General features: G+C 41.9%; 1 long non-coding RNA gene across 1 annotated transcript in view; it reads right to left on the bottom strand.

The window, feature by feature from the left end:
* Nucleotides 1–6655: 6655 nt before the first annotated feature.
* The window catches only part of LOC107837652 (uncharacterized), a 39121-nt gene continuing 25558 nt past the window's right edge, over nucleotides 6656–20218 (bottom strand). Inside the window, exon 4 of the long non-coding RNA XR_001663694.1 lies at nucleotides 6656–7236. This is a non-coding gene — a long non-coding RNA (uncharacterized LOC107837652). The remainder of the gene's footprint in view (nucleotides 7237–20218) is intronic.

The following is a 20218-nucleotide window of genomic DNA, read 5'->3' as shown; positions in this document are numbered from 1 at the left end:
AAGCTGCAGCCGAAGAGCAAGTGCCGCTCGGCTAAAGTATGCGGCGGAGTGAAAGTAAGTTGGGCGGAGATGACTCGAAATGAAGTGGAAGCAATAACTCTGCTGTACATGCATGGTGATTAGAAATGTGTGCCACACTGCTTCTTACAGCTGATGAGCACGTCTTCCTCTCTACACCTGCAATCTTCACGGGGCTGCAGGTTGGATCTCCGACTGCGTCGCGTTTCCTCTCAATGCAAAGGTCTGCTTTTCAGAAACACAAGTGGCGTGAGTCGAGCCTGGTTTATTTGTGTAGCAAATTTTCAGTAACAAGGCAGCTGAAAGCGCCATAAAAACATCGTTCAGTATCCAATTAAGAAACAAACATGACATCAAATGCAATTGTGCACGTCCAATGTATTGATCGATGTTGCAGCTGTAAGGAATCAGAGGCAACTCCAACAGGTGGGGGGTTAGTGTTGTTTTAAAATAACTCAAGTTTTTTTTTTTTGGCTGTTTTGCAGTTTTCTGGAAGTTTGTCCCAGATTTGTGATGCATAGAAGCTGAACAAGAACCAGAACCAAACATGGAGAAGCAGCAAAGCAGATCTGAACTAACAGACCCATCCCTCAGTTTTAGCTTTTTTTTGTAACATTTTAGATCAAACAAAGATCTAAATGCAATTAAAAGTTGCATTAAAATTATGATTGATTACATTAATGGGGCGGGGGAGAAAAAAAGCTTCCCGAACCACTTGGTAGTTTGTGAAAGTATAACTCCCGCAATTGATTTTTTTTTTTGTTTTAGCAACATTTTCAGTTCAATTTCACTGCCGGATTTGAAGCATCAATAAATTACTGAGACAGAGTCTGGTTTGAATGAAGAAGGCAAGAAACTGGACGAGAAAAGCTCCGACAGGATGGAACCTAAAAAAGGCTAAAAAAGAAACGGCTTCCAGTCGCCAAAGAACATCTTGAAGGTCCCCGAGATCTCGTTTGCAGCTGGGTTATGGTGTAAAACAATATCCTGGGCTTTGAAGCTCTCACAGACAACTGTTCAATCCATCATGTGAAAAGGGAAAGAGGAGAGCACACAGCTGCAAACCTGGACTAACTAAACCAAACTCAGCCCAGCCAAATGAAACTACCTTAAATGTCCCATTACCTTCTTAAAAAGAAGGTCCGATTGTTTTAAAGAAAGAATTAAAAGTGAGTGAAAGAATCAATTTTAGGTTTCAATACAGGATGGATAAATTTTCCTTTGCATGATGTTGATGTTTCCAAACTAATGACAAGTTAAAAAAAAAAAAAAATCTAAAAAAGATGGCTGATACATTTATTGTTGTTCTGTTGTTGAAATTCAATTATTCCACAAAAAACAGAAGCTGTTAAAAACTTGCATTTGTTATTTGAGCTATATTTTAAAACATTAGTTGGTTCTTTGTCGTTTTTAGATATTCAGAGCCACAGAGCAGAGCTCTGCTTCAACCTGTTCATTTCTGTTTTCTATTTATCATAAACGTGTTTCCTACACCACTACTAACACTTCTACGCTTTATATTTCTAATTATAGTTTTTACATGCATAGAAAGATTATTAAAGGCCAGAAAAGATTATTTAAAAAAAAACGGATCCCGGTTTCATTATTCCGTGTCTACATTTGAGCCGCGGGTCTTCTTAAAAATCACTAAGTTGTAGCTCTCTCACCTGTACGCCCCTCACTCTCAAACAAACAAACATGGAGCCGTCCAGATTTTATTCTGTGTTTTTGTGTGTGTCCTTTTGTTCCAGCGCTACAGCGCCACCGATTGGTCTGGCATAGTAACTGCAGCGTTTTCAGTGGCGCTCCATCCTGGCCTGTGAAACGCATTTCTTTTTCTTTTTTTTTATATTAATCGTTTACTAAAACTTACCGCATTTGTAACTTTAACTGCTAATCCTATCTTTTAGGGAGTTATTCTGAAAACAAACTAAACTGCATTACATATTTGGAACCAAATCAGTTTAATTCTGAGAAATTGTATAAATTTATGAGCAGACGACAGGGCTTCCATCAGAAGCAGCCAAGAGGATCATGATGACTTCAACACAGGATCTGAAACATTTTCTTTCAAACTGGGCTACATTTGCAAGGAAGAACAGATAATAAAAAAATGACTGTGCTGGTGACCTTCCTCACTTAAAATCCAAATAAAACACACTCGACTTTGTGTGTTTGCACTGTTGCAAAATGTGGAAAGGTTCAGGCAGGATAAATACCTTTGCGAGGCACTGTTTATACTTGTGGGGGAAATAAATCTGGTGTGTGTAGCTTATCGGCTCAGCCGTGAAACTGGCAGAGCACCTGAGGACCTGGTAACGTTTTTAAAGCTCACAGTTCAGCTCAGACAGAAACAAGGCTTCATATTGGGTCACAGCGCTACAGAAAATCAACATTATTCCACTGTGCAAACATGGCCTTGCAAACAGGCAGGAGATAGCTCTCTCTCTGTGTGTGTGTGTGTGTGTGTGCGTGTGTGTTGTCATTTCATGTTGCCAGCAGCAGACACAGCCTCACTGGGAAGGCGTCAGGGCTTTATTTATTCATCAACCTTCCTGGAACGGGCAACAAGACACAAGGTCAATACATATTGTACACGTGTGTGTGCACACACACAGAGGACACACACACACACACACACGCAAAAACACAAACTCAGGCCACCTATAGACCAGTATACAGTAAATACTTTCCTGGGATCCCTCTGCCAACATGTGTGCTGTAATGAGTTCTGCTCAGAGACTTGTTGGCCGAGAATCTGAGCCCAGAACGAACACAGACCCCGTTAAATAAACTCGCAATGCATTTCCTCAATAAATGCCCCACATACGCTGACTCAGCACGCAAAAAAACAAACAAACAAAAAACTGTGGAAAAAGTGGAGCTGAAGAGGGAAACAAAGACAGAAAACATGCTTTAGGAGGAGCTGTGTGCACACAAGCAGAAGAAAGAAAACACACACACACACACACACACCTCTTTATGCACAATACTTTACATCTGGCTCCTCTTAAAGGAGTAGCATGAGCTAAATGTGGCTTTCTGAGTGCGATATGTTCAGCCCTTTGAAAGAAGAAGACTCGGCGTGAGTGCGTGCAGAAGACACACACACACACACACACACACACACACACACACACACACTCAGTCGCTGTCAGACACACAAACCACATGCAGCTGTTCTGCGTCTGCTGAAGGGCCACGTGAAGGACAACAACACACAGTTACCAACAGAGGTTGATGCATATTTGTGTGTGAGCTTGGAAGAGTCACAAGTTGTTGTTTTTTTTTGCTGTTGTTTTCTTTTTTTTCTTCCAGTGGAGATCCTCGGGGTGTGTGTGTGTGTCTGCTTGGTGCGCAACGACTCGCAGATTCTGGCTGCAGAGTAAAAATAAACCTGCACGTCAGACTCGATTGCAGAGTGATGATGAAACACCCGTCCCACCTCGATGCACGACGACAGTCACTCAGCGCCTGCGCTCCTTCGGGTTTCTGCTGGACGTCCGGTGGACTTCATCAGCAGGATTCTCCTGAGCGAATCTCACCAGATTACTGAGTGAGGAGGAGGAGGAAGAAGAGGACGAGCGCCCAGAGATGAAGGAGCTGCCTGGTGTTAAAAGTTCGGAGCCGACCACGCAAAGACTTCAAACAGTAGATATTGTAGATAAGTAGATATTGCCTCCCGTAAGCGTACACAGAGGCAATATCAGTGCACAACAGGTCAGCGCGCCCCAGAGTCAACACCAAGAGACTAAATGAAAGCTGGTATCTGTCCTGCAGATGTGCAAACTCACAACATTTGCTTGAAAAGAATCCAGCTGAATGAGGAGGTCCACCCCTAAACCAGACCGCAACATGCTAAAATAATTCTCCAAATATTATGTCACCAAGGTCTTTCTGCTCTTGATATTAAAGTGCAGGCAAATTCAATCAGAAATAGACTGCACAAGTGGTAACACTTTATTTGAAGGGGTTGTGCATAAAACATGACAACACCTGTCATGAACATAAAGAAGTCTTTATGAATGTTTGTCATAAAGTGTCATTCGGTAAATAATGACACTTTTAATGCAAAGTTGCTCTAAAAGTCGCATTAAAAGTGCCAACTTTGCATGATTTTGTAAATTATGATAACTTAATGCAAAGTTGGCACTTTTAATGGACTTTCAATGCAACTTTTAGAGCAACTTTGCATTCAAAATGTCATTTGCAGAATTAAACTTCATGACAACTGTCATAAACATTCATAAGGACTCATTCATGTTCATAACAAGTGTTATGTCAGTCTTATGCACACCCCTTCAAATAAAGTGCTACCGCACAAGTTAAACTGGGATGTGAGGCATGCAGGGAGGAAACATTGTTCATGGCAGTAAATCTGCATATAGAGCAAGGCCAGGACTTCCAGAATATTTTTTTTTGATGACAGATCAGAAAACATGTTTCATATAAACCATTCAACATTCCAAGAAAAGTTCCTTTAATGTGAAACCAACCATGAAGCACAACGGTGGGAGTGCCATGGTTTGGGAAAGTTTTTACTAGGGTAGGATCTATCCAGCTCATCATGACAACGACCCAAAACCCAAAAATGAAAGTCGCAGACAGATTAACAGCACAGATCTAAAAAAAAAAAATCAGTAGTTATCCAAACCATTAGTGTTCTTTCTCCTTTAAATAGGACATCTTAGTCGACAAAATGAAGGCGGAGGATCAAGGAAACACGAGAAAACAAGGACTGACTTGTGAAGTTCTACGGAGGTAATAGAAATATAAATTGCAGACAGAAATCGTATTCAGCACCATGAAGAGTTGACATGATTCGCTCTGACGTCTCTCCCTTAAACAAAATCTCCCCGTTTCAGGGTTAATTGGGAGCTCTGGTGGGGAGGCCAGAGGAGGTCAATGAGGTCAAGAGGAGTGAATCTGGAGGCCACAGCAGTTCACAGTGTGGAATGTGGGCTCAGCAACAGTTTTATCTCAGTGCGCCCACAAATTTGTGAGTTTCATTCAATCAAAACTACAAAAAAAAAAGTAATGATTATCATGAATTTCTAGAACAAAGTGGCTAGAATAGTTCACAAGGTAAAGTTTTTCTTTTAAAAACAGAAACACTGCGCTTTATCTATATTAAGAAGGCCTTCAGCTCTAAATTATATGAGATAGCACAGTAATGATACTAGTTATATCTTCAGAAATGTGCTTTGAGGAGCATGAGTGGACTGACTTTTCTTAGTTGCAAAATGATTTCTCCTTTTGGATGCACATTATTTAAAANGTTTGCTCTCAAACAAACCTCTGAGGTTTTCGCAAAACGTTTGGTTGTTGCAATTTGAATTGACAAGACGACTGATTAATAACTCGTCAACTTCAATGACAGTTTTTTTTTTTAAAATTAATCTCTTTTTTAATATCGCGTATAAAAAAATGTGCCGCGTCGCTTCGCTGCAGCAGCGTCCGGTCGTTAGCTCGCTCAATCAGTGCTACGCTTACAAAACAAACATGGCGGAAAAGCCATCTGATTGCAGCCTAACGAGCCGAGTCCTGAATGCCAACATTTCCAGAAGGCTGAAGTTGTCTGAAGGGTGGAAGTATTTTAATCCGGGTGCCACTAAATTGAGGTTTGCCTCGTTATGAGCCACAGCGGCATGAGCAGCTGCCGATGAGCCAGGAAGAGTCAAGTTTTCTGTTTCTGCTCCTTTTAGCTGCCTTCCTCTGTCTGCATGTGGTAATGTGTGGACGTCTTCCACTTTGTTTATTTTATTTTGTTTTAATCTCGATTATTTTCACAAAGTCACTGCTGAAGTTTCTGTCGTTCAGCCGAGCTACCATCTTGTTTTACAGTCTGAAATTGGCTGGACTTAGGTTGAAATAAAAGCAAGTTTTCAAAAATATTTTCTATCATTTGTAATTTCTTTTAAAAAAACAACAAAAAAAAACAACAAATACATAGAGATGTGTGTGTTTGTCATAAACTGAAGTCTGTTTTTCAACCCAACATCAATTTCTTGTATTTTGCCGCTGCAATGCGATGTTTTTCCTTCTCCATGTAAAGTGCTTTTAGTTGCATCCATGCTGTAACGTTCTATCTTAATAAACTTGCCTTGACCGCTGAAGCTCAATTTATGTTATTTGAGGGAATCGGAGAAAAAGAGACTGAAAAGAAACAGACGTGACATTTGAAGATTTTGTTTGCTAAAAAGCTTGAGTGCTACTTTGTGTTGGTGTGACCGCAAATATTTCGGTAAGATAAAAGTTTGTGGTTAAAATGTAACGAGGTGTAAAAGGGCAAAAGCCACCGAGGCATGTAAACTCTCCATCATGTCTCCGGTTGCGTCTCGCTGACCCAGAGACTCCGCCTGTGTCCCCTCGTTCTGCTTTCCGTCTCTCTCGTCCCCACTGTCCGTCTGGACAGCTTCCCCCCCCGTCTTTCACTCTCAGCTCCTCTTCAGGGCTGACATGGATACGCCTGCAGCGCAGCGCCGCACACAGACATGAACGTAAAAACCAGAGCAGGAGCAACAATGGATGTAAAGTGTTGCTCCTGTGTGCTGGAGTGAAAGTGTGTGTGTGTGTGTGTGTGTGGGTGTGTGTGTTGCCGGTGTGTTTTTATGGGCTTTTTTTTCTTCCCCTCTTCCTGTTTTGGCTTTCATTACTATCTGATACCGCCACCCATCTGCTCACAAAGGAGAGCGGGACACAAGAAAGGAGGAGAGGTGGAAGAGTTGGCTGTCACTCTTCATACTCGCTCCTCCTCTTCCTCTTTATCTGCTCTCCCTTTCTTTGTCCTACACCTCCCTGTTTGCCTCCTCCTCTTCCTCCTCGTCTCTCCTCTCCTCCTCCTTTCATCTCTAGATGCAGGCAGAATGCAGCTCGGCTTTCTCTGAAAACCCAGCAGGTGTGTGGTGTGTCTAATTGTACGCGAGTGTGTGTGTTCGACTGCGCGAAATGCGCTTTACGGTCTCGCCTGGTGTGCGTGTGTGTTTGTGTGTGTGTTAGCTGTGAGGAGTTTGTATTGGGCATATCTTGTTTCCTCGGGGGAGCCCAGGCCCATTTCCACTGTCTGCTGAAGCCAACCAACCCAGAAGTGCATCGATAATCTATTAGAGGAGAAACTCAGTCACACACACACACACACACACTCATAAACCTTTGCTGCTTACCTGCCACGGCTGCACACACACCGAGTGAGAGTGGGTTGTAAGCGGGTGGGCCAGCCTGAAAAATCAAACAGAAAACAGACGGCAGAAATAAGTCGGAATCAAGCGGTGCGATCAGTTTTATAGAAACACACACGTTTGTTCACGTTTTTTCATCACAAACATTAATGCTGCGATGCCTGGTATTACCGTAACTTAATGCATGACAGGAAGCGAAACAAAAAAGCAGAATAAACCTCAAAGTTTTTTTTTTGGACTGCGCAGATTTGGGAGCGGGTTTGCCCACAAGTAGATGAAATACTTGGATACTAGAGAACCCATCTTAAAACTGCCTATTTTAATAGTTCAAAATATAAGTTAACATACATTATTACAGATAATGGAAATCATCCAAGCACCACAGCAAAGCATGACATCTACAGTCTTGGGGGGGGTTCAGCCAATCAGCACTAAGGAAAATAAATGGCGCTTCTGGCATCGAGTCAAGGAGCATCAAGTTTCCCATGTTGCATCTTCTTTCAAATATTTTAGATGCTCTATGAGAAAATCTGCAAATGCTGAATTTCCGCAAATAAACTGGAGATCCACAGAAAGATTGGCAAATAATGAAGCACAAATAGGCGACGGTTCACTGTGAAACACTGCAGCTGAAACACGGAGGTGGCAGCATCATGGTCAACTGTGAGGTGGATGGAGCCACAGTGAAAAAAGAGAGGAGCAGCTCCAACTTAAAAAAAAGTTATGTTAAATGTTATATATTATATATGTTTGTAAAACTTAATACATTTACATTTCTACTTGACAACTTAATAAATCAACTTGGACAAACTTAATTTGATTCATTTTGACCAAGTTAACACCGGATATTTAAATTGTTTCACCTGTTCTCTTTTTTTCAGTGTACATGCAGCAACGCCTGGTTTAGATCTGGGGTGAGCAGCTCCAGAACTCCAGGGTCGCTGTCCTGTCCTGTCCTGTAATTTCTGGATAAATCCCTGAATCAAAAGGCTTAATTAAAGGCCTTGCCATTAACCCTTCTTTTGATTCAGGTGTGTTGGAGCAGGGACGCAGGTAAAAGCTGCAGGAGTGGAGCTGCAGACTTCTGCAGGTTCAAGTGTTAGAATGGCCTAGTTAAAGTCCAGGCCTAAAAGATTTGGGAGACGGATTTGTGCAGATCCTCTTCGGTCAATCTGACCGAGTTTGGTCGATTTTTCTAAGAGGAATGAGGGGAAAAAATGGGAAGAAAGCAGTTCTGATCTTTTTTAACTTTGTATAAATAAAATAAAATAATTTTCTGTCCCTTTTGTATCTTCAGATACATAAAAATCCCAAAAAAACATGAAATACATTCAAGTACAAGGCAACAGACGGTTTGAAGCGCATAAACAAAATCAGCACATAATAAAGACATAAACAGAAAAGCGATAAAGTTAGCTAACTCCAAAATAAATACAGATAAAAATATATAATTTAAAGGTTTCTTAAATGCCGTTTTCCTTTGGATGGATTTCTGAAAAGGTCTAAAAACGATTTGTGCTCACGTTTTACACCGATTCAGTGAGCAAACCTTAACCCCACTGAGCTGCGTTTTCCTTTAAAAGAATCAAGTTTTTAAATCTCTCAACCTTTGCTCACCTTCGCAGTTGCAACAAATAAAGTTCTACATTCAGTATCCTGGAAATAAAAGCTGAAATGTTGATGCTTCACATTCAACTTTAGAGTTTAAAGTTCAAAATGGTAATACATAAAAATAAAAACCTCCTAATAGTTTTGAATCACACAATCGGAGGTAGAGCTCTGAAATCCTTAATCAAACTCAGAGATGTGAGGGCATGTTAGCAGACAAAGTGCACAGTAATTATAATTTTTTTCAATAATCTGATGTAATCCCGGCTGTGACAATAAAGAGACAAACTAACGAACAGGACTTGATGTACGACTCGGAGCAGCAGCCATGACAGCTGCCAGAGAAACACCCACAGTGATGATATTCTCGGACATCCAGTCTGGCAAAAACAGCGACGAACACACGAACACACACAACACACACACACACACACAACACACACAGCACCAAATAAAACACATAAACAAGCCACAAGCATGATGTAAGAAGGCGCAATATCAGACATCACATAATTGAAGCTAAAGCCTGTGTTTTTGTTCGTCCAGTTAAGTGGGACAGCAGCTAAGCCCTGAAGATGGAGCGTGTTTACAATAACAGCGCCGCGCTCAGACAGACACACAGAGCTTTGAACGCAACCATTCACCGGAACCGTACACAGATCCAGGTTCTCTCCAAAGTAATTGGCCGTTATTCAACGGGACGTCGCAGGCTGTACCTTCAGATTAAAAGGCGTACGTCTTTCTCAATAATAATCATCTGGACGCAGAGCTGTTGTTAAAGCGATGAAAACAACTCGGAAAAGCCTCGTCGTCACGTTCTCGAGCGCTGTTGTTTTCCAACTTTCATCTGAAGTTGTTTTTTGGCTGCATGTATTTCTCTATAGCCAACATTTTCTGTTGATACCTACTGCAGGTACAGCCACACTCTTGGGTGCTGGAGGTTGTTACTGAGGGAAGAAGAACCAAAGATGGTCATTTTTATCATCAGTGAAAGTTTTTTGTTGTTTTTTTTAGGAAAAATTGATGGGATACTTAATACCAACCAGGCAGCAATTCATACCAATTAAAGGACATTTTTGTGCACGTTCATTAATTCTGTATATTTTACTCTGCGGTGGGAAAATGTGGTTAGAAAAGTCCAGAAAGTCTTTAGTTTGACAGGAAGTCAGAATTTGCTACAATCTACAATTAATTCAAGTGTAACGTTCATCTCCAAAAACGTTGAAAATTTCTTAAATACAATGGAAAAATAGACAGACAGTTTGAGGTTAAAGTACACGGGTGCAAATTATTTGTTCACAGGTGGGAAACAGGACAGAAATTGAGCCGAGAGACGTTTCAGATAGAAATATCAGAATATAATCATCTTTGGTTCAAGCTGTCAAAGTGAATCTTGTAGAACTCCAAGAGCTGAGAGGCATTAATGAAGCGCGTCTGACGCATCTGAATTTATTCTTTAGCTTATCAACACCTGACACACTGCTGTCACCAATTTATCTCCGAGAACAGAAAACCCGAGCAATCATTACAGGAAAAGCTTTAAAATTCCATCATCCACCGTTTTTCCCTTTCTCTCGTTTGTTTTTTTCCTTCTTTTTTTGTGGTTAATCCCTGGATTCTTGCCTTCTGGAATTCCTCCACAGATTATCCTATGGCTTAAACTATAAGGAGGACAGGAGAGGAGGAGGAAGGGTGGCAGCTCACCCTTCACTTCACATCTCCCGACTTTCTCCGCATTATTTTCTTTCCCTCTCCTGCGAGGGACGGAGGGAGACACAGGCAGCCGGACTGACTCACAACAGCCCCTGTGATCAGACTGACAACATGGCCTGGGGGCCCACAGAATGGCTCTGTATAGAGACACAGCTACTACAGAAAAGTGAGACGAAGAGAAAGACGAAACACAAAAAAAAACAAAGCTGAGCCCCCGGGACAGAGCCTTGAGGCGCTCCAAGATGGTGACACAGCAGTGGCAGCTTCCCCTCCGGGCTGCAGGAAAGACCCAACCAACCAGCGGCTCTGGAGCCACTCCTGTTTACAGGCTGCCTTTGTTTGGCTGAAAACAATCACTGCCTTCCCCCATCTCCAATTTACAGGGAGAGCTGGCTCTGGTACAGTGGGATAAGCGTGCATTTCGTGACGAGGCGGAGTGCTCGGCGGCGGGGTGAGGCCGAGGTTATCCGGCGTCTGACCGAGGGGAAGGGTGAAGGAGTTGAGCTGCTATTTTTAGACGACGTGTCATTTAAGCTTTCGGTGTGTTTCCTACATTGTGGCGAAGGGGTGAAACACAAGCGGGGGACACGTGGACGACTCGGATTCAGGAGCTCCTGTACGCGCCGCCGCCGCAATCGCAGATCCCAGAGTCACAGGGAACAAACAAACAATTGGAAATGCAGACGAGGGAAATGCATCAACAGATCGCAGGCCGTCCTTCCCGCCGCTTTCGGGAAGTGTGTGCAAACAGTCACGCACTCAACGTTCGCTGCCAGACCACGGCCCGTGTGTGTGTGTGTGTGTGTGTGTGTGTGTGTGTGTGTGACATTACCCGACCTGCGGGGTTGAGGAAAAGCTGAGAGAACCAGAGAAAAGTGATGCACAAAAGAGAAGAAACGTGATGCGAGATCAATGTCTTATCAGGGGAGGATCGAGATGGAGAACATGTGGAACGTCTTTCCTCATCCATCCAATTCCCCTTCATCCCACACGTGGGAATTTTAACTCCTCGTGGAGCTAACTACCAGCTAAACTTTTATAATGAGCTTCCCCTCCTCCAACTCGCTCCATCTTTCATGCTTCCCACTAAACCCACTGGCTTTCATGTCGATGATTTACTCGGATCATGCAGTCTCGTTACCGTGAAGACATTTCATGTGACGGCTACATGTTCTCAGCGTGGATAAGCATGGACATTAAAAAAAACCGAAGTGGCTTTACTTCTTATTCTGTCATCTTAAAGAAAACAAATGAACGACTCTTTTAATATTCACATTTGTCTTTGGTTTGCTCGTCACATTTTCAGTTTTTGGTCAATTCATCGATCACTTTAATCCTGTAAACAGCTGGATTTTCGTTATTACACAATGTGAATTGAAGAGTATGTATTAAATCTGGTTCACACTCATCCAAAATTACTATGAAAGCATTTTTGCTCAATGCCACAGAGCTAAATCCAAAGCCAACATTAGAAGTGGCTCATAATTAGTGGAAAACTTAATAAAAATAAAAACGACAACAACAAAAGTGGAAACAATTCTTAAAATTATGTAATGAAAAACTGATGGAAAGGTTTAGGAAAATGAGTCTCGAAAATGGAAAATTTGTAGGAACCCTGTCTCTGGTCCTCTAGTTAACAAAATCTTGCACAGATTAGTAATCCGCTGCTCCAGAAGCAGCTGTGTTTTGCTTCTGTGGTAATCTGTGAAAGATCCAGATTGGGGTTTTATTTGTGCCACAGAACATAAAACCATAAATTATCAACTGACTGAGGAAGTTGCTTCCTTTTTTTTTTTTTAACAGACGTCAATTTTTTAAAAATCTATTACAGTCTAGCAAGTATTTATTCTAGACATTTGCTAAAATGTCAAAAATAATTTTATTTTAGGTGTCGTTCTTTAGCTTGGCTGCAACAAACCTGGCTAATAAAGCTCATCCTGACGTCTCGGCAGGAGCAGAAAAAAGTTCCTGCCTTTACGTTTCTGTTTAACCAACTAAAAGCAACTAAATCAGGTTGTACGTTTACAACAAATGTTTGAGTAAATGCCACGAATCTGATATTTTTACTCAATGCTATCATTCTTTTGATGCAAACAGGGACAGATTTAATGAACTGCATTTTTTTTTTTTTTTGTAAAGTTAAATTTTCATTCTTTCTGGGTTTGCTGAAAACGTTGCACTCGTCTCTAAAGAAGAAGAAGAAAAAAAAAGCCTAAAATTAAAAATAGGAAGTTATAGCAATTAAAACAACAAAAAGATTGTGAGAAAGAGAAAAGTTTTGGCTTATTCAGCCATTATTTGATGGAAGAAATGCAGTGTACCTGTCTGCTGCAGCAGCAGCAGCAGCAGCAGCACGAAGCAGTCTAAATAAAGCAAGAGCATATCATCTGTCTGACATTCCTCAGAGAGCCTGTTTGGTCTGAAAGCGGCTCATAAACAGCTGACACAGACTTGGAGGTTTACAAAGAAGAGCAAGAGTACAAAAGCACGGTTATGAGCAGCAGGACCAGAATTTCAAGAAGGATGTGAAAAAATGTTTGGCAGAGAGGAAGATATCGACGTTCTCAAATAAATAAATAAATAAATAAATAATAAAACAAACAAACAAAAAAAAAACCTGCAAAACTGAACCTGCCATGTTTTCAAAACGGTAATAATGCACTTTGTTTTGCTTTGGTTCATTAGATGTGGCTCAGACAGAAAAACAAAAAGGAAACAACGGGACATCAATGGGGGGAAGCTGAGGTCTGAAAGCTGCTACCGGTTCGGCTTTGATGTGTGCAGCCCTGACCTGAGAAAGGACGAGTCGGCGAGTGTCAGACGGGGACACGGGCCGAGCCGGGAGGAATTTACAGCCCACTTCAATCACAGCGACCTTAACTCCCACCAAAACCCACATCAAAGCTGTCCACTTTCAACAACACGTACGTGGTAAGTTGTGTTTCATTAAACGAGACGCTGACTTTCATCAACACCAGATGGGGGCTCCGAGAGCGCGTCTGGCGAGATGTCGGCGGATGAGGACCAACGTCAAGATACGGGTGAAACTGAAATACAAATCGTTGTTGGGATGTTAAGTAATTCGGACACATGTAACCTACACTCTTGTGATTTATGCTTCCCATTAAGCCCTCAGCTCCCCACCCCACCCGGGGTTCACGGCGGCCATTAATTTGAGTTATAACGGTTTTAATGAGAGTCGTGACAGAGTCTGTGCGCCTGGTCCCTGTCTGCGTTGCTAAGGTGATGCAGGCGAAGCCGAGGAAGAAGCTAAACTTGACACACATTCTCCAAATCGCAAGGCTTCACATTTCCCACAGCGAAGAGAGGAGATCGAACGCGGAGCTGGAATCGTGAAGATGTGTTCAAGCTGCAGCCGAAGAGCAAGTGCCGCTCGGCTAAAGTATGCGGCGGAGTGAAAGTAAGTTGGGCGGAGATGACTCGAAATGAAGTGGAAGCAATAACTCTGCTGTACATGCATGGTGATTAGAAATGTGTGCCACACTGCTTCTTACAGCTGATGAGCACGTCTTCCTCTCTACACCTGCAATCTTCACGGGGCTGCAGGTTGGATCTCCGACTGCGTCGCGTTTCCTCTCAATGCAAAGGTCTGCTTTTCAGAAACACAAGTGGCGTGAGTCGAGCCTGGTTTATTTGTGTAGCAAATTTTCAGTAACAAGGCAGCTGAAAGCGCCATAAAAACATCGTTCAGTATCCAATTAAGAAACAAACATGACATCAAATGCAATTGTGCACGTCCAATGTATTGATCGATGTTGCAGCTGTAAGGAATCAGAGGCAACTCCAACAGGTGGGGGGTTAGTGTTGTTTTAAAATAACTCAAGTTTTTTTTTTTTGGCTGTTTTGCAGTTTTCTGGAAGTTTGTCCCAGATTTGTGATGCATAGAAGCTGAACAAGAACCAGAACCAAACATGGAGAAGCAGCAAAGCAGATCTGAACTAACAGACCCATCCCTCAGTTTTAGCTTTTTTTTGTAACATTTTAGATCAAACAAAGATCTAAATGCAATTAAAAGTTGCATTAAAATTATGATTGATTACATTAATGGGGCGGGGGAGAAAAAAAGCTTCCCGAACCACTTGGTAGTTTGTGAAAGTATAACTCCCGCAATTGATTTTTTTTTTTGTTTTAGCAACATTTTCAGTTCAATTTCACTGCCGGATTTGAAGCATCAATAAATTACTGAGACAGAGTCTGGTTTGAATGAAGAAGGCAAGAAACTGGACGAGAAAAGCTCCGACAGGATGGAACCTAAAAAAGGCTAAAAAAGAAACGGCTTCCAGTCGCCAAAGAACATCTTGAAGGTCCCCGAGATCTCGTTTGCAGCTGGGTTATGGTGTAAAACAATATCCTGGGCTTTGAAGCTCTCACAGACAACTGTTCAATCCATCATGTGAAAAGGGAAAGAGGAGAGCACACAGCTGCAAACCTGGACTAACTAAACCAAACTCAGCCCAGCCAAATGAAACTACCTTAAATGTCCCATTACCTTCTTAAAAAGAAGGTCCGATTGTTTTAAAGAAAGAATTAAAAGTGAGTGAAAGAATCAATTTTAGGTTTCAATACAGGATGGATAAATTTTCCTTTGCATGATGTTGATGTTTCCAAACTAATGACAAGTTAAAAAAAAAAAAAAATCTAAAAAAGATGGCTGATACATTTATTGTTGTTCTGTTGTTGAAATTCAATTATTCCACAAAAAACAGAAGCTGTTAAAAACTTGCATTTGTTATTTGAGCTATATTTTAAAACATTAGTTGGTTCTTTGTCGTTTTTAGATATTCAGAGCCACAGAGCAGAGCTCTGCTTCAACCTGTTCATTTCTGTTTTCTATTTATCATAAACGTGTTTCCTACACCACTACTAACACTTCTACGCTTTATATTTCTAATTATAGTTTTTACATGCATAGAAAGATTATTAAAGGCCAGAAAAGATTATTTAAAAAAAAACGGATCCCGGTTTCATTATTCCGTGTCTACATTTGAGCCGCGGGTCTTCTTAAAAATCACTAAGTTGTAGCTCTCTCACCTGTACGCCCCTCACTCTCAAACAAACAAACATGGAGCCGTCCAGATTTTATTCTGTGTTTTTGTGTGTGTCCTTTTGTTCCAGCGCTACAGCGCCACCGATTGGTCTGGCATAGTAACTGCAGCGTTTTCAGTGGCGCTCCATCCTGGCCTGTGAAACGCATTTCTTTTTCTTTTTTTTTATATTAATCGTTTACTAAAACTTACCGCATTTGTAACTTTAACTGCTAATCCTATCTTTTAGGGAGTTATTCTGAAAACAAACTAAACTGCATTACATATTTGGAACCAAATCAGTTTAATTCTGAGAAATTGTATAAATTTATGAGCAGACGACAGGGCTTCCATCAGAAGCAGCCAAGAGGATCATGATGACTTCAACACAGGATCTGAAACATTTTCTTTCAAACTGGGCTACATTTGCAAGGAAGAACAGATAATAAAAAAATGACTGTGCTGGTGACCTTCCTCACTTAAAATCCAAATAAAACACACTCGACTTTGTGTGTTTGCACTGTTGCAAAATGTGGAAAGGTTCAGGCAGGATAAATACCTTTGCGAGGCACTGTTTATACTTGTGGGGGAAATAAATCTGGTGTGTGTAGCTTATCGGCTCAGCCGTGAAACTGGCAGAGCACCTGAGGACCTGGTAACGTTTTTAAAGCTCACAGTTCAGCTCAGACAGAAACAAGGCTTCATATTGGGTCACAGCGCTACAGAAAATCAACATTATTCCACTGTGCAAACATGGCCTTGCAAACAGGCAGGAGATAGCTCTCTCTCTGTGTGTGTGTGTGTGTGTGTGCGTGTGTGTTGTCATTTCATGTTGCCAGCAGCAGACACAGCCTCACTGGGAAGGCGTCAGGGCTTTATTTATTCATCAACCTTCCTGGAACGGGCAACAAGACACAAGGTCAATACATATTGTACACGTGTGTGTGCACACACACAGAGGACACACACACACACACACACGCAAAAACACAAACTCAGGCCACCTATAGACCAGTATACAGTAAATACTTTCCTGGGATCCCTCTGCCAACATGTGTGCTGTAATGAGTTCTGCTCAGAGACTTGTTGGCCGAGAATCTGAGCCCAGAACGAACACAGACCCCGTTAAATAAACTCGCAATGCATTTCCTCAATAAATGCCCCACATACGCTGACTCAGCACGCAAAAAAACAAACAAACAAAAAACTGTGGAAAAAGTGGAGCTGAAGAGGGAAACAAAGACAGAAAACATGCTTTAGGAGGAGCTGTGTGCACACAAGCAGAAGAAAGAAAACACACACACACACACACACACCTCTTTATGCACAATACTTTACATCTGGCTCCTCTTAAAGGAGTAGCATGAGCTAAATGTGGCTTTCTGAGTGCGATATGTTCAGCCCTTTGAAAGAAGAAGACTCGGCGTGAGTGCGTGCAGAAGACACACACACACACACACACACACACACACACACACACACACTCAGTCGCTGTCAGACACACAAACCACATGCAGCTGTTCTGCGTCTGCTGAAGGGCCACGTGAAGGACAACAACACACAGTTACCAACAGAGGTTGATGCATATTTGTGTGTGAGCTTGGAAGAGTCACAAGTTGTTGTTTTTTTTTGCTGTTGTTTTCTTTTTTTTCTTCCAGTGGAGATCCTCGGGGTGTGTGTGTGTGTCTGCTTGGTGCGCAACGACTCGCAGATTCTGGCTGCAGAGTAAAAATAAACCTGCACGTCAGACTCGATTGCAGAGTGATGATGAAACACCCGTCCCACCTCGATGCACGACGACAGTCACTCAGCGCCTGCGCTCCTTCGGGTTTCTGCTGGACGTCCGGTGGACTTCATCAGCAGGATTCTCCTGAGCGAATCTCACCAGATTACTGAGTGAGGAGGAGGAGGAAGAAGAGGACGAGCGCCCAGAGATGAAGGAGCTGCCTGGTGTTAAAAGTTCGGAGCCGACCACGCAAAGACTTCAAACAGTAGATATTGTAGATAAGTAGATATTGCCTCCCGTAAGCGTACACAGAGGCAATATCAGTGCACAACAGGTCAGCGCGCCCCAGAGTCAACACCAAGAGACTAAATGAAAGCTGGTATCTGTCCTGCAGATGTGCAAACTCACAACATTTGCTTGAAAAGAATCCAGCTGAATGAGGAGGTCCACCCCTAAACCAGACCGCAACATGCTAAAATAATTCTCCAAATATTATGTCACCAAGGTCTTTCTGCTCTTGATATTAAAGTGCAGGCAAATTCAATCAGAAATAGACTGCACAAGTGGTAACACTTTATTTGAAGGGGTTGTGCATAAAACATGACAACACCTGTCATGAACATAAAGAAGTCTTTATGAATGTTTGTCATAAAGTGTCATTCGGTAAATAATGACACTTTTAATGCAAAGTTGCTCTAAAAGTCGCATTAAAAGTGCCAACTTTGCATGATTTTGTAAATTATGATAACTTAATGCAAAGTTGGCACTTTTAATGGACTTTCAATGCAACTTTTAGAGCAACTTTGCATTCAAAATGTCATTTGCAGAATTAAACTTCATGACAACTGTCATAAACATTCATAAGGACTCATTCATGTTCATAACAAGTGTTATGTCAGTCTTATGCACACCCCTTCAAATAAAGTGCTACCGCACAAGTTAAACTGGGATGTGAGGCATGCAGGGAGGAAACATTGTTCATGGCAGTAAATCTGCATATAGAGCAAGGCCAGGACTTCCAGAATATTTTTTTTTGATGACAGATCAGAAAACATGTTTCATATAAACCATTCAACATTCCAAGAAAAGTTCCTTTAATGTGAAACCAACCATGAAGCACAACGGTGGGAGTGCCATGGTTTGGGAAAGTTTTTACTAGGGTAGGATCTATCCAGCTCATCATGACAACGACCCAAAACCCAAAAATGAAAGTCGCAGACAGATTAACAGCACAGATCTAAAAAAAAAAAATCAGTAGTTATCCAAACCATTAGTGTTCTTTCTCCTTTAAATAGGACATCTTAGTCGACAAAATGAAGGCGGAGGATCAAGGAAACACGAGAAAACAAGGACTGACTTGTGAAGTTCTACGGAGGTAATAGAAATATAAATTGCAGACAGAAATCGTATTCAGCACCATGAAGAGTTGACATGATTCGCTCTGACGTCTCTCCCTTAAACAAAATCTCCCCGTTTCAGGGTTAATTGGGAGCTCTGGTGGGGAGGCCAGAGGAGGTCAATGAGGTCAAGAGGAGTGAATCTGGAGGCCACAGCAGTTCACAGTGTGGAATGTGGGCTCAGCAACAGTTTTATCTCAGTGCGCCCACAAATTTGTGAGTTTCATTCAATCAAAACTACAAAAAAAAAAGTAATGATTATCATGAATTTCTAGAACAAAGTGGCTAGAATAGTTCACAAGGTAAAGTTTTTCTTTTAAAAACAGAAACACTGCGCTTTATCTATATTAAGAAGGCCTTCAGCTCTAAATTATATGAGATAGCACAGTAATGATACTAGTTATATTTTCAGAAATGTGCTTTGAGGAGCATGAGTGGACTGACTTTTCTTAGTTGCAAAATGATTTCTCCTTTTGGATGCACATTATTTAAAAGACCCCTAAAAAATAGAGGGTGGATGGATGGATGGATGGATGGATGGATGGATGGATGGATGGATGGATGGATGGATGGATGGATGGATGGATGGATGGATGGAATCCCATTTTTTAAACTACGTTCCATATTTGGAAACAAATCGGAGCAATTCTGAGAAATTGTAGTTTTTTTAATAAGCAGAATTGGAAAAAAAAAAAAAAAAGTACAAGCAGAAAATTTACATATCCAAAAAATAAAAGCATTAGAAATCCAATCTATCTGCACATTTTTCTATCTGAGCTAATTGAGTCAAAAGACCTGAGAGCAAAGACTCTACTTCTGAAAATGGAGCACCAGTTGCTCCTCCTCCCGCTCCATTGTTCAGGCACTCATGCACATAATTATGCTTTAGTAGGCAGAAAATGCAGGTAGACAAATCAAAACGGAAAACAGATCCAGTTAGACTGCTGTATCAGGTAATTGTGCACATATTTACCCATTTGGAGTAAGGTTTGACAGAAGTGGTCATGTATATATATGTTATTCTTTCATATGAAGTGTACAGCACAGGTTTTCAAACCTATTATGAGAGCCAAGCGACAGACAGAGCAGTAATTGGAAAGTTATGAGAAAGGAAAACAAAGCGGAAAGAGCGATGTGAAAGAAGGAGCAAACAAACAGAAGATGACATTCGCTTAAGGTTCGAGACAGACGGGGAGGGAGCCGAAGTCAAGCAGCAGGGAAAACACAGGAGAGAGTGAAATGTCACAATAAACATTTAGCAGGAAAGGCGTCAAGAAAGGAAAATTTATCTGCCTCCATCGCTCTCGAGTCGGCCAGAGCTGTTTCGAGGCAGCAGCGTGGGTGGCGGAGGAGGACAAGGCGCTCCCGTCTCGGCAGAGAGCGACACATGCTAACTGGTCTGAACTCGGCGGCTAGAGCTACCCTTCATGGGTTACGCAGCTGGTTTGATGTGGAGCCCACACACAGCGGCGGGATGACGAGCGGAGTGCATCGGCCATCCCGCCGCAGAGGGAAGGAGGAGGATGTGGGAAG

Source organism: Poecilia formosa, unplaced genomic scaffold, assembly GCF_000485575.1.
Source record: "Poecilia formosa unplaced genomic scaffold, Poecilia_formosa-5.1.2 Scaffold163, whole genome shotgun sequence".
Classification (NCBI taxonomy): Eukaryota; Metazoa; Chordata; class Actinopteri; order Cyprinodontiformes; family Poeciliidae; genus Poecilia; species Poecilia formosa.
This window is presented reverse-complemented; position numbering and strand designations above follow the sequence as displayed.